Below are 8467 nucleotides of genomic sequence, written 5' to 3' on the forward strand. Positions count from 1 at the left end.
CTTCATGAATTCCAGCTTCTTTCAAGAAATCCTCGCATGGCCATTCACACAACCGTACTTCCGCTAAGCGAGGAAGATTATACTTGGCCTTTTCCTTTTCTTTGGCTTGTTTTTCCTGAGAGCCTTGGCTAGAAGAGCCCCTCAAAAGTTTCCTCAACATTTTTTGAAAATTTCTGAAATTTTAGTAACTTCAAAATGAAGGTGCATAAAACTAAACAAGATTGATATCAACTACTCCTACAAGTTCCTAGAGCCTATATCATGCATTTGAGTTGCTTGGGACCTCAAAAATTTAACATGCAAGCTCAAGAACATGGTCACCTAAGCAGCAAGAATTTGCAATGAATAAAGCACTAGAACGAAAACTAATTGGACCAATGGAGGAGTCACATACCAAGCAACAATCTCCCAAAGCAGTTTTGTGAATGGAGCTTTGAGCAAGGAGATCGAAAATCACAGCAAAACGAGCTAGAACTCGTGCTTGAGCTGGATGGGGATTTTTTTGGGTAGAAGATGAAGTGTGTGGGTGCTGGCATAAGTGAAGGGGAGCCACCAGGGGCCCACGAGACAGGGGGCGCGCCCTATAGGGGGGGGGGCGCCCTACACTCTCGTGGCCTGGTGCTTGCCCCTCCTGTAGTGTTTTCAGTGTCTAAAATCCTCAAATATTCCAGAAAAAATCATATTAAATTTGCAGGGCATTTGGAGCACTTTTATTTTTGGACTTTTTTTTAATGCACGGATAAATCAGAAAACAGATGGATAAAACTATTTTTGCTTTATTTATTCTAAATAACAGAAAGTAAAAAGAGGGTACAGAAGGTTGTGCCTTCTAGTTTCATCCATCTCGTGATTGTCAAAATGAACCCACTAACAAGGTTGATCAAGTCTTGTTAACAAACTCATTCCAAATAACACAGAACCGAAGAAATTTCAAATAACACTAAGTTACCTCAACGGGGATATGAAAATCCCCAAAAATAAGAATATCATACTTTTTCTTGACAGTAGGGAGAGGAAATTCAAAATCTCCAAAAATAATAGTTGGAACTTTTTCAATAGAATTGATGCTATGAACTTGAGATTGTTTCCTCGGAAAGTGTACCGTATGCTCATTACCATTAACATGAAAAGTGACATTGCCTTTGTTGCAATCAATAACAACCCCTGCAGTATTAAGGAAAGGTCTACCAAGGATAATAGACATACTATCATCCTCAGAAATATCAAGAATAACAAAGTCCGTTAAGATGGTGACATTTGCAACCACAACAGGCACATCCTCACAAATACCAACAGGTATAGCAGTTGATTTATCAGCCATTTGCAAAGATATTTCAGTAGGTTTCAACTTATTCAATTCAAGTCTACGATATAAAGAGAGAGGCATAACACTAACACGGGCTCCAAGATCACATAAAGTAGTTCTAACATAATTTCTCTTAATGGAGCATGTTATAGTTGGTACCCTCGGATCTCCAAATTTCTTTGGTATTCCACCCTTAAAAGTGTAATTAGCAAGCATGGTGGAAATTTCAGCTTCTGGTATCTTTCTTTTGTTTGTAATGATATCCTTCATATACTTAGCATAAGTATTTACTTTCAGCATCTCAGTTAAGCGCATACGTAAGACAACAAGTCTAATCATTTCAGCAAAGCGCTCAAAATCCTCATCATCCTTTGACTTGGATGGTTTAGGAGGAAAGGGCATGGGTTTCTGAACCCATGGTTCTCTTTCTCTACCATGCTTCCTAGCAACAAAATCTCTCTTATCATAACGTTGATTCTTTGATTGTGGGTTATCAAGATCAACAGCAGGTTCAATCTCTACATTATTGTTTTTGCTAGGTTGAGCATCAACATGAACATTATCATTAACATTATCACTAGGTTCATGTTCATCACCTGATTGAGTTTCAGCATCAGAAATAGAAATATCATTGGGATTCTCAGGTGTGTCTACAGTAGGTTCACTAGAAGCATGCAAAGTCCTATCATCTTTCTTCTTCTTCTTTTTAGAAGAACTAGGTGCTTCTAAATTATTTCTCTGAGAATCTTGCTTGATTCTCTTAGGGTGGCCTTCAGGATACAAAGGTCCCTGAGTCATTCTACCAGTTCTAGTAGCCACTCTAACAGCAAAGTCATTTTTATTGTTTAATTCCTCAAGCAAATCATTTTGAGCTTTAAGTACTTGCTCAGCTTGAGTAGCAACCATAGAAGCATATTTGCTAACGCGGTGAAGTTCATCTTTAACTCTAGCCAGATTATCACTTACACGTCCTATATCGAAAGCATTATTCTTTAACTCTCTACCAACATAAGCATTAAAACTTTCTTGTCTAGCCATAAAGTCATCAAATTCATCTAAGCATGGGCTATGAAATTTAGTAGAGGGGATTTCAACTTTATCATATCTATTGAGAGAATTTACCTTTACTACCTATGTCGGGTTATCAAGACAATATGGTTCTTCAGCAGGTGGTATATTAAGACCATGTATTTCTTTAATAGGAGGTAAATTCTTAACATCTTCAGCTTTAATACCTTTTTCTTTCATTGATTTCTTTGCCTCTTGCATATCTTCAGGACTGAGAAATAAAACACCTCTCTTCTTTGGAGTGGGTTTAGGAATAGGCGCAGGAATTGGCTCAATTGGTTCAGGAATTGCTTCAGGAATTGGCTCAGGAAGAGTCCAATTATTTTCATTAGTCAACATATTATTCAATAATATTTCAGCTTCGTCGACTGTTCTTTCCCTGAAAACACAACCAACACAACTATCCAAGTATTCCTTGGAAGCATCGGTTAGTCCATTATAAAAGATATCAAGTATTTCATTTTTCTTAAGAGGATGATCAGGCAAAGCATTAAGTAACCGAAGAAGCCTCCCCCAAGCTTGTGGGAGACTCTCTTCTTTGATTTGCACAAAATTATATATTTCTTGCAAGGCAGCTTGTTTCTTATGAGCAGGGAAATATTTAGCAGAGAAGTAATAAATCATATCCTGGGGACTACGCACACAACCAGGAGCAAGAGAATTGTACCAGTCTTAGCATCACCCTTTAATGAGAATGGAAATCTTAAGGATATAAAAATAGCGAGATATTTCATCATTAGTAAACAGGGTAGCTATATCATTCAACTTGGTAAGATGTGCCACAAAAGTTTCAGATTCAAGACCATAAAAAGGATCAGACTCAACTAAAGTAATAATTTCAGGATCAACACAGAATTCATAATCCTTATCAGTAACACAGATAGGTGAAGTAGCAAAAGCAGGTTCGAGTTTCATTCTAGCATTAAGAGACTGCTGCTTCCATTTAGCTAATAACTTCTTAAGATCAGATCTATCATTGCAAGCAAAGATTTCCCTAGCAGCTTCTTCATTCATAACATAACCCTTAGGAACAACAGGCAATACATAATCATTGGGGGAACATTCATCATCACTATCATCAATAGCATCTTCAATATTTTCATTCCCCCTAACTCTAGCAAGTTGTTCATCAAGAAATTCACCTAATGGCAAAGTAGTATCACGCACAGAAGTAGTTTCATCATGCATAGTAGAAGTGGCATCATCAATAACATGCGACATATCAGAATTCATAGTAGTAGCAGGTTCAGGTGTCGCAAACTTACTCATAACAGAAGGATAATCTAGTGCAGAGCTAGATGGCAGTTCCTTACCTCCCCTCGTAGTTGAGGGATAGATCTTGGTTTTAGCGTCTTTCAAGTTCTTCATAGTGATTAACAGATATAAATCCCAAGTGACTCAGAGAATAGAGCTACGCTCCCCGGCAATGGCGCCAGAAATTAGTCTTGATAACCCACAAGTGTAGGGGATCGCAACAGCTTTCAAGGGTGAAGTACAACCCAAATTTATTGATTCGACACAAGGGGAGCCAAAGAATATTCTTGAGTATTAGCAGTTGAGTTGTCAATTCAACCACACCTGGTGTCGGGGAGGCTGATTCCACCAACACCTATGGGGACAGGGCCCCTTTCGGTTCGATGAGGGCGGAGGTCGAACAAAGAGCGCATCGAGGCGGTACACGCGAGCGGTTTTTACCCAGCTTCGGGCCGCACAGATGCGTAAAACCCTACTGCTGCTTGTTTGTGTGTATTGAGTTCTTGCTCAGGAGCGATGGACGCTATCAGACTGAGCGTGGGAGTGTTCCTGGTGTTTCGAATGAGCCGAACCGCCCCCCCTCTACGTTGCGCTTGGGCCTCCTTTTATACTTTAAAGGGTCACCGACAGGGGGCAACGTAGACTAGAAGGGTAAAAATGGAAAAGGATGCGGTAGGTGCAGCTACCGCTACTGTGGATACAGTGCACCCTACCTAACTCTGACGGCAGGGGACAAGGTCATTGAATGCCTGTCTGAGTTGCCTAAACAGTGCAAAAAGTGACTGTTAGGAGCACCACCGTTTGCCACGATGGCCTTCTCTTCATCTCCGCTCGCCACCGCGCACCCCTAGCTGCGCAGCCTCCTGCCACGTGTGCTTGGGAGAGTCCTAGAGCGACACGTCAGCAGGTGTGCTGGAGCGCGGGCACGAAGTGAGGGTTTCCCGCGGCAAGCTCCTTGCCGCGGTCGTCGTCTTGTCGTGTTTGGGAGCTTGTCGCTCACCGGGCCTTGCCGGGATGTAGGGCGCGTCGCGGCAAGCTTTCTTGGTATGCTTTGAGTGGCCTTCCCGGCAAGCTCCTCTTGTCGGGGTCTTGTCTCTTCCGGCAAGATCCTCTTGCCGGGGCCTGGGTTGGCCTTCCCGGCAAGCTCCTCTTGCCAGGGCCTTGGTTTGAGTACTTTGTTCTTGAATGGTCTTCAAGGGAACCACGGAGGGTCTTGGCGGTCACCCGGCAAGCCTTGCCGCGGGGCGCTGCGACTGCCCGTGCACAAGTTCGGGATACTAGGGTACCCCTACTCTAGTACACCGACAGGAGCCCCCGGGCCTGGGCCATACATGGTGCCGAGCGCTGTTGGGCCAGGGCCAAAACAGTGCATGGGCACGCGCGGCCTAGGTCACGCCGCATATCTCTCCGCTCCCACCGCGCACGCCCAGAACGGCACGCGTCAAACGCGGCGTCGTGGGAGAGATCGTGGGAGGTTGTTTATTTGGAAGGCCGAAATGTCCGCCCCGTCCCTCTTTATAGGCAAGGGAAACAGGGGCATTTCCCCCACTTTCGCCCTTCGCTGCTGCAATCTCAGAAATCTCCGCCGCCCTCCTCCGCTTCCAAAGTCGAAAGAGAGCAGCGCTCCGCTTCCGTCGCCGCCGCCATTACCAGCGCCGTCAATCTCCCCCACCGCCTCCGCCATGGCTCCGAAGCCCGGAAAGGGGAAGGCCAGGAAAGCTGTGAAGTCGACCGAGGCGCAGCGGCTTGAGGATCTGCGGAAAGAGCGGGCCACCTTCCTCCCCGAGCTCTCCGCAAAGGATCTGAGGGAGTGGTACTATCTCTTCTGGTCGACGGAGACACGGGCGCATCCGCGCACAAAGGTACTCTCCGCCATCACCTCGCAAGAAGCTCCAGTTGGCGGGTACCCTTTCTTTGCCGTGTTCTTCTACTGCGGGCTCTGTCCGCCATTCTCTGATTTCTTCTGTGATATCATGAACACCTACGGGCTCCACCTCCTTGATTTTACCCCCAATGCCGTCTTGACCATGGCAGTTTTCGCCCATCTATGCGAAAACTTTGTCGGAGTCCACCCCAACGTAGCTCTCTTCCGCCATTTCTTCATGCCCCATGTCGAGAGAGGGGAAACCCTTGCCGGGGGGATCGCCTGGATCTCGCGAGCCAGCAAGAAGGAGACCTATCTGGAGGGGGAGCTCCGCAGCAAGTGGGATGAGTGGAGAGCAAACTGGTGCTGGGTTGTAGAGGAGAACCCGCAGCCGTTCACCGCCCTGCGCCAAGCCCCAGCAGTGCAAGGCAATGATTGGAGCGCTCTGTCCGCGGACGATGACAAGTTGAAGATCGCCACCACCCGGATCTTGCGCCTCAGGCTTGCCGGGTTGACTGTAGGAGCTGTCGGCGCGGATTTCCTCCGCCGCCGCATCGCCCCTCTGCAGGCGAAGGGGAGACCCGCCTGGGAATTTGGAGGTCCGGCAGACATCATGAGGTTGCGCCCAGGCCTCAACTTCAATTTCACCGTCATAGAATTGGACGGGATACTTAAGGAAATATTCAAGCACGACCCGCAGCATCCCGAGTGGTTCAGGTTGCCGGCAGGCGTCATCCCTCTGTGTAACAACTCCTCGCGCGACCGCATCGGCGCAATGATGCCGTTGTGTGATTCGCACGGGATCGCTCCAACTTGGCAAGAGCCCGCCGGCGACGTCGTGCAGCAGTTCTTCGATAGCCTAGTGGAGGTGGCGGTCAATGCTGACGAGAAGAAGCTCCTCACCCGCAACACCACTGATCAAGAGATGGAGCGCATCGCCACCAGGGCGGAAGAGGCGGCGGCAGCCGCAGCCGCTGGCGAATTTGGGTTCACGGTGGAGGAAGCGGACGCGGCATCGGCGATGAGTCTTGCTGAGCGGGAGTGGCCCGAAGATGAAGAAGAGCTTGCCGCGCCTGACGCCGAGTTGAGTGAGCCCGCCGAGGGTGCGAGCGGCCCGCCATCTCCGGGGAGCTTGCCGGAAACAGGGCCCGGGACGCAGCCCCCAGTGCAGCCAAGAAGGCGCCTCCACAGGGTCGGGGACGCAGCAGGGCGGCAAGCTGGTCAACAGCCGTAGCGCCGCACGACGCGCTCCGCCGTGGCAAGTACAGTTGCCACGGGTGCGCCTCCCGCCACAGTGGCAACTGGGACGGAGTCATCTCGGGCTGGCGCCGCAGTCCCCGCCAAGCAGCCAAGGGATCCCACCCCTCCACCTCGTCGCGCCGGAAGTGGGCCGAACTTCGACCTCTCCGCGCTCAGCTCCGACGAGGAGGAAGAAGAAGAAGAGTAAGATTCCCTTGCTTGTTCTTGTAGTTCTTCAACTTGCTGATCTTGTCTTGCATCGGATCCGATCCACCCTGGGCTCTTATTTTCAGGACTCTGGCCTAGAGGGCGACGAAGAGGGCCAAGGCTCAGGTGGTGGTCATCAAGGACGAGCCCACTGCGACGACAGGAGGCGCGCCCGAGACCACCTTGCCGGATCCGACCATCACTTCGCAGAGCAGCCCCCAGCGCAGCCCCCAGCGTGAGCATATGGTTTACTTTCTACTTCTGGGTGCGCGTGGTTGCTCTTTTCCTTTGTTGACATCTGATCACTGGTTTGTTTGCGCAGGAGCAAAACAGCTTCATCAGGAGGGCGTGGTGATCTCCTCCGACTCGTCGTCTGCTTCGACTACGCCGCCAAGGGCGGACTCCCCGGCAAGGGAGCGTCCTACGGTAAGGGAGGAGCCTCCGGCAAGGGAGGAGTCTCTGGCAAGGGACAGCACTAACGATCCGCCGGTGGTGGAGGTCATGACGGCAGATCCTAGCACAGGTAGTCCTTCTTGCCCGAAACTTTCCTTGTAGTCTTCTGCTGATTTCTCTTCTCAGATACTTGTTTGATTTCTCCTTCTTCTCCGGTCGTCAGACCCACCCTCCGCGGATCCGATGGAGACCGAGGCGGGCGGTGAGGAGGACGCGCACGGCAATACTGATGATGCCGCGGCCACCGAAGAAGGAGCCGGCGCTGACGTGCCCGCCGACGAAGAGGCCGCCAAGGCTGCCGCCGGGGAAGCTGGCGGGGGATCTGGTGATCGCACTGACGGCCCTGAGGCCGCAGGAGCGTCAGGCGCTGCACCGACCGCCGATCCCTCCGCCGCTGCCGCAGCGTCGGGCTCCGAGGAGCCCCAGCCCGACGCCTATCTGAAGGCTGGCGAGGGCATCTTCATCAAGCTCCCCTGGGCGTCGAGCTCCAGGGCGCCGATGGAAGGAGAAGCTCTGGATGGGGAGGTGCTTGCCTCCGCCGGGTTGTCGATCGTCGACGCGCCGGGAAGCAGCAGTGAAGAGCCCGAGGAGGAGCGGCTACTGTGGAGGCTGCTGGCGCTCTACCGCGCCCACCAAGTCAAGTTGGAGTCCCGGGAAGCGCTTGTCGCGAGGGCGAGCGTGGACATAGAGAAGCGTGCGGAGGAGCTCCGGGGTCTTTGCCAAGAAACTCTCCGGGCCTTGGCGGAGGAGCGGGAGCAGCTTGCTGAGGAGCGGAAGGCCTTCCTCCTCGAGAAGGCCGAAGCTGAAGAGCAGCAGCGGCTCACCGGCGAGAAGCTGTACGCGCGAGAAGGCGAGCTGACTCAGCAGAAAGTGAACCTCGACAGCCACGAAGAGGAGCTTGCCGCGCGCGAACGGGCGCTTGGCGGGTCGCTCCAAGAGGCAAAGGATGCGGCTGCGGCTGCCGAGGCCGCCAAGAAAGAATTGGAGGTAAAGGTGGCGCAGCTAGAAGCTGATCTGAAGGTTGGTGGCGAAGAGCTTGCCGCGCTCAAGCTAGAGCGCGAGAAGGACGCCCTTGC

The sequence above is a fragment of the Triticum aestivum genome, chromosome 7B (genome assembly GCF_018294505.1).
Source record: "Triticum aestivum cultivar Chinese Spring chromosome 7B, IWGSC CS RefSeq v2.1, whole genome shotgun sequence".
Taxonomy (NCBI): Eukaryota; Viridiplantae; Streptophyta; class Magnoliopsida; order Poales; family Poaceae; genus Triticum; species Triticum aestivum.